Consider the following 6,738-nt stretch of genomic DNA (forward strand, 5'->3'; position numbering starts at 1 on the left):
AGAAAACCTGAAATTATTTTTTATTTTTTAAAAATTTGTAAAAGCAAATTTGAGACAAAACCTAAGTCCATCAAAAAAAAAAATTTGCACAAAGAAGATGTTATATTTGAAAGTGTTTCAGCAGCCAAATTTGCGTTTGACAGCTATTACATATCTAATCTTTTTTGTATGACAGCTAATTTCCAATTCAATAGATTGGTGACCAAAAGATAAATTGTTGGAAATTACATAGTTTTTTAAAAATTGAAGTTAATTTTTTTAAAATTCTAATGGCATGAATTTGGTTAAATATAAACAATTTAAAAAAATGTAAGTTAAGTGCCAATGACCTTTTTTTAGTAATATAGTAGATTACTTTATTAAAAATTCAATGAAATGTTAACAATTTTCATGAGCACGAAAAATCTCCGAAAAAAAAACTTTTTATAAAAACATTAGTTGCATAGAAAACAACATACACAACCTAGATTAAAGATATTTTTTGGAGTTCATGAACGCATTTTAGAACTAATACACTATAATATTTCCTAACAAAAGTATAGTTTGGGGGGAAGGATGGGTTGGGGGTACGGGGGCAAGGAGTGTAAGCGAGAGGTCTCGGTTCGAGTCCTCCCGCTTACACTAAAATATATATATATATATATATATATATATATAGTTTGAACAATTTATTCCATGTCAATATCTGAAGTTTTGTCCAAATCAACTTCATTTTCATCATAATAATCGTCAATTGTGTCATCATCCTCGTTATCATCTATCTCAAATTCAGTGATTTTTTCCAGAAACAAGATGGTCAGGTTTTTGCCTTACTTCATCATCATTCACATTAATAAATTCATGACCAACATCTTCCCTAATTAAAGAACCTGGCTCACCAATTTAATCATTAATTTATATATTAAATAATTCATCTTCTTGAGAAGCATCCACATGAACTGGCTGACTGTCATCTAATAGATTGTCTTCAGATGGAACAAAGACGGATCAAACAAATGTTGATGACGGACCTTTTGTGCAACATGCCAATCCCTTCTCAATTTTGTATCCCGCAAATAGAAAACTTGAGTAGCTTGAGTGGCAAGAATATAGGGATCATTTTCATACCACTTTCTACTGACATTGATGTTAGTAAGAAAACCATCAATTGGCACATGTTTATATTTATCTAACTCAAACCATTCGCACTTGAACAAAACAACTTGACAATTGTTGTTCGCATAGGTCAATTCAATAACTTCACTTAAAATGCCATAGAAAATAATATCCTTATCTTTATGAGATCCTTCTACACACACGACACTGTTTTGAGTCACTCGATGAGCGTCATGCCTTTTTTTGTTGAGAAAATTTATTCCATTTATAAAACAATCAGAGTATATTCCAACACGCTTGCTAGGTTCCAATGCAAGGGAATATATATCATCAGTATCTTGTAAACTACCTTGCTTACATAAACTTCCAATCTAAAAAATAAGAAAAAAAAGAAATACTTGTTCGTCTTTGCCTCAAATACACACAAAAATAACATATTCAAATGCATATAATTTACTCGTTTCTCAAAGCATAACAACAAAATTCCTCCCTTGATGTATATTGGTTCAAAACTAAATTTCTCTTATTGACTATACTTATTTTCCCCATGACTCATGTTGCTGATCACCAACGGTAAGTTCAAAAGTGTGAACCACAGAGTACTCACAGAACAAGAAGGCCCAAGATGAATCAATAAGTTTTATGTTTTATCATATGCATGTTGTGACAGCCCCACCTTCCCCTAAGGCGAACCAAAGGGGTTAGCGGACTGCCTGCCCAGCTCTCGCCAGGACTACGGTACAGTTAACGTCGTTCTATAACGTTCCGGAACATACCATTGCGCGCAAACAAGTCAGAAAACACAAAATAAAAAAAAACAAAAATTGAAAACCGAAATGAATAGTGCTGGACACGCCAGAATCCGGCCGGAATCTGGCCGGATTAGCGGCCGGATTCTTGGCCGGATACTGTCCAGTAAGCATCTCGAATTTTTTTCAAAAGTTCCACCCAATCCGGCCGGCAATCCGGCCAATATTCCGGCCGGATTGTCTGGCCGGATACCGGCCAGTGAGCAACTGGCCGGGTTTCCAATTTTTCTCAAGCAATCCGGCCTTCAATCCGGCCAGATTCTGGCCGGATTCCTGGCCGGATTCAGGCCAGTGAGCTTTTGCCAAAAATTTTTTTCTTTTGCCGTTTGAAAGCCGATTCGCTCCGAAGTTCATCCAAACATCAATTCAACATATAAACATATATATACAATGGAAATCATCATTTACATCCATAATGGCATGCCAACCATTCATTAAGGAGTACACATTCGATTTGCCTATCAAAAGGAAATGAACCCGTTACATTAGGGTTTCACTTCGAGAGCGATACAAAAGACATGTACAAGCTCAGTATGGCAATTGACTATCCAGTCCATTTTCAAAAGCATTTATATTCCTGTAAGGAAAACAAATAACACGGAATGAGCCAAGGCCCAGTGGTATACCACCCAATAAGCAATCAAAGTCATATAAGAATGAACCTTCATTTAAAGTGCACAACTAAGCAATGAAGCAAAATGGTAAAAGGATACGGTCGGCTCTCAAGAGCCCATTTCCACGCTTGCAATCTTGAACCAATCTCATTGACTCTCCGTCAATGTTAAAATACCAAACCGTAGACAACTCTTTACTTCCATTCCTTCCACCCAACATACCCCAACCGGGCCCGCACTCCATTTCAGTAGCTTTTGGTAATATTCGAGTTTACCGGAACCAAGGGTCTCATACCACAAGGTTCCCCAGTACAGTCCCCGTGGCAATTCAATCTTCACGACCAAGCCCTCGCCGGCTCGATCCAATTGACTACCAAACGGAGTTGAGCTCAGTAATGCAGTATGGCCGTTGGACATCGTCCAAACGACATCAATTCGGTTTCCATGAAATGGAATTTACCAACCAATATATCAAGTCCAGTAATGCAATAAAACGGTAACCAATCAGTGACAATAACAAAAGAGGTGAGGGCGGTCAAGTACACCCTCACCCTGATCAATTTCAATATCCAAGTAGGCCATTAAGGCATCACATAACATTTAACAAAGCCACATAGTAATCCATCAAGTGAGTAGTATACTCACCAAGTAAGAAAATGGTGTTTCATACACCGTGATCACCAAGACGCCGTGAGCTACCGTCACGCCCTAGAATCACACAACAAATGCAATGAGACTCGAGAACGAGTCATCAAACAATACTAAACACAACCCCAATAGGGTTTCACATGCATAAGTAGGCATGATAGCAAACCAGAAATTAATATATGGCCTTAACTGAAACCTCGATAGAAAAACCGTGTTTGAGCTTAGAATGCGGTAATGGCGTAAATTTCACTACGGTTATCGGTTGGGGTGTAAGACCCACCGTTTCGAAGCTATGAAACAGGGCTACAACAATGTAGAAGGGCACTCAATCCAGTTACTAGCACCACTAGGTCAAAAATGCCAAAAACTATACCAGAATTCCCAAAACAGGTTTGCAAAAGACAGAAAACTGTAATCGGTATAACTCAGTCTATACAAGTCCAAATTCCGAAATTCCAAAGGCATATGTTAGCTAAGACATTCAGCTACATTTCATCAGAAGACATCAACTTCAAAATCCAAACCAAAACCAGTCAAAATGGCCAATCACTATCGCAGTTTTCGCATTCTGTCCAAAGCAGAACAGCTACAGTAATTTCGTCATAACTCATTCTACACTAATCCAAATGACCTGAAATTTTACAGGCATCTCCATCACATCAATACCTACAACTTTCATGTTTTGAGCAAAGTCTAATTCGGCCTCTAACCTAGTAATCTAAAACCGGACAGAATTGGGGACTTTCAAACCCTAACTTGCCAATTTTCCATCCAAATCCAAAATTAGTTGCATTTAACCACAGTTCACATCCACTAGAGCCATAATAGTCCATTGCCAATCATCACAAACAACCACACCATCATAATCCAATTAAACCAGAAAAATTCCCAATAAAATAAAAACTTCACCATAACAAGCCAAACCAAGAGATAAACCACATTTTCAACTACTTAAGCCACTTCTAAGCATCATGTAACCATTATTGAAGGTAGTAGGGTGTTCAAGCAACACTTACCAAGAGATCAAGAGAGAGAGGGATGTAGGACACCTTTGCTCTTCAAACAAAGTTCACCAAACAACTTGCTAGCACTAGAAGGAAGAAATTTATGGAGTAAAAACTAAGTTAAGCAAGTGGTTTAGTTGATTTGAGCTTGGAGTTGGCTAGAATATTGAAGAGTTTTGTCTTTCTTCTTGCTTAGGGAGGGCCGGCCATGGAGGAAGAAAATGAGAGAATTTTTGGTGAATTTTTTTGAAGATATTTACTTATTTGGGTCAAAAGTCAAAAAATGTCAAAAGGTGAATAGTAACTCTTAAAGTAAGACTAATGACATGGTGACAAGTGGCACTACATTAAATGCAATCTTATCATTTCTTTTCTCTCTCACATCAATCACTTCACACACACTACTTATCTCTTAACACCCGATAAATTTTAAACAGTATCCGAAACTTAACCTTATTGGCCGAATTTTTTCCGAACTTTTCGCACTAGTGGGTCCCACGTCCATTATTTATCCTTAATTTTCTAAAAACTCGCCAATGCTAGAAAAATCATCTTAAAACTATAATTGCTCATAAAATCCTCTCAGAAAATATTTCTAAGCCAGAAAATGCAAAATTATGCAATTAAAGGGGAATAAACCCTAGGAAAATAATTAGGGTTTTACGGGCTCTCACACTCTCCCCCCCTTAAAAGAATTTCGTCCTCGAAATTTCTCACCTTAATTCCCGAAAAGGTTTGGGTATTTCTTTCGCATTTCCTCTTCCATCTCCCAAGTAGCTTCCTCCACTCCGTGGTTTCTCCATAGCACTTTCACTAGCGGAATCTTCTTGTTTCTGAGCTCTTTGACTTTTCGATCGAGTACTTGAACCGGTTTCTCTTCGTAGGCCAGTGATTCATCTACTTCGATATCCTCCGGTTGTAAAACATGAGATGGGTCAGGATGGTACTTCTTTAGCATCGAGACGTGAAATACATCGTGAATTCGAGATAGACTGGATGGCAGTTCCAATCGATACGCGACCGCTCCAACCCTCTGAAGGATTTTGTAGGGTCCGACGTACCGCGGTTGAAGTTTCTTTCCTTTGCCCGTTGTAAGACTTCGTAAAGGTGTGATCTTAAGAAATACGCGGTCTCCAACTTCAAACTCCAAGTCTTTTCTTCGATTATCCGCGTAGCTCTTTTGGCGACTTTGGGCAGTTTGGATTCGTTGCCGTATCAACTTGACCTTCTCGTGTGCCTCTTCCATCCATGGAATAGTTGTCGGGTCCAGTGCTTTCTTTTCGCCAACCTCGTCCCAGTAGATCGGTGAGCGGCACTTACGTCCGTAGAGAGCTTCGTACGGAGCCATTTGAATTGACGAATGGAAGCTATTGTTATATGCAAATTCGACTAAGGTCATGTGCTGACCCCAATTGCCTCCAAAGTCCAGAATGCACGTTCGTAGCATGTCCTCGAGCGTCTGAATTGTCCGTTCTGACTGGCCATCCGTCTGAGGGTGATAGGTCGTGCTCAAGTTGAGTTTCGTCCCCAGGGTTTCTTGAAATTTCTGCCAAAACCGTGATACAAATCGTGGATCCCGATCGGAAACAATACTCACAGGTACACCGTGTAGTCTTACAACCTCATCCATGTATAGTCGAGCCAACTTGTCCATTGAATACTTCATGTTCACCGGCAAGAAATGGGCCGACTTGGTTAATCGATCAACGATCACCCAAACGGCATCGTGTCCTCTTTAATACGTTCCAGTAGAGTGGAGGTAACCCTAACATTGCCAAATATCACCTTATGGCTCCCTAGACAGGGTTTCCACTCGCACACGGATTCTAACAAACCCCACTCCTTAATCATTAGCCCTGCTACTTGCACCTTACGACTCAAGGCATCTGCTACCACATTTGCCTTTCCCGGATGGTAATTGATCGTACAGTCGTAATCTTCCAGAAATTCCATCCACCTTCGTTGCCTCATGTTTAATTCCTTCTGGGAGAAAAGGTATCTAAGACTTTTGTGATCCGAAAACACTTCGAAGGTCACCCCGTATAGGTAATGCCTCCACTTTTTCAGAGCAAACACCACTGCAGCTAATTCTAGATCATGAGTCGGGTAGTTTTGCTCGTGAAGCTTCAATTTTCTAGAGGCGAAAGCAATCACATTCCGGTTCTGCATCAAAACGCATCCCAGTCCTTCTCGCGACGCATCCGCATATACTACAAACCCGTCCACTCCATTGGGCAAGACCAGTACTGGAGCCATGGTCAATCTTTTCTTTAATTCTTGAAAACTTGTTTCGCATCGGCCGTTCCAGATAAACTGGCCATGCTTCTTTGTCAAGTCAGTTAAAGGTCCTGCCAGTTTGGAAAAATCTTTAATAAACCGTCGGTAGTACCCAGCTAGCCCTAGAAAGCTGCGAATCTCCGTGGGAGTTTCTGGCCTTTTCCAATTTGTCACGGCCTCAACCTTCGCTGGATCCACCGAAATACCTTCGTGAGAGATCACGTGCCCTAGAAACGCTACTCTCTCCAACCAGAACTCGCATTTGCTAATCTTGGCATACAACTGATGTTC

This window comes from Coffea eugenioides, chromosome 8 (assembly GCF_003713205.1).
Source record: "Coffea eugenioides isolate CCC68of chromosome 8, Ceug_1.0, whole genome shotgun sequence".
Lineage (NCBI taxonomy): Eukaryota > Viridiplantae > Streptophyta > Magnoliopsida > Gentianales > Rubiaceae > Coffea > Coffea eugenioides.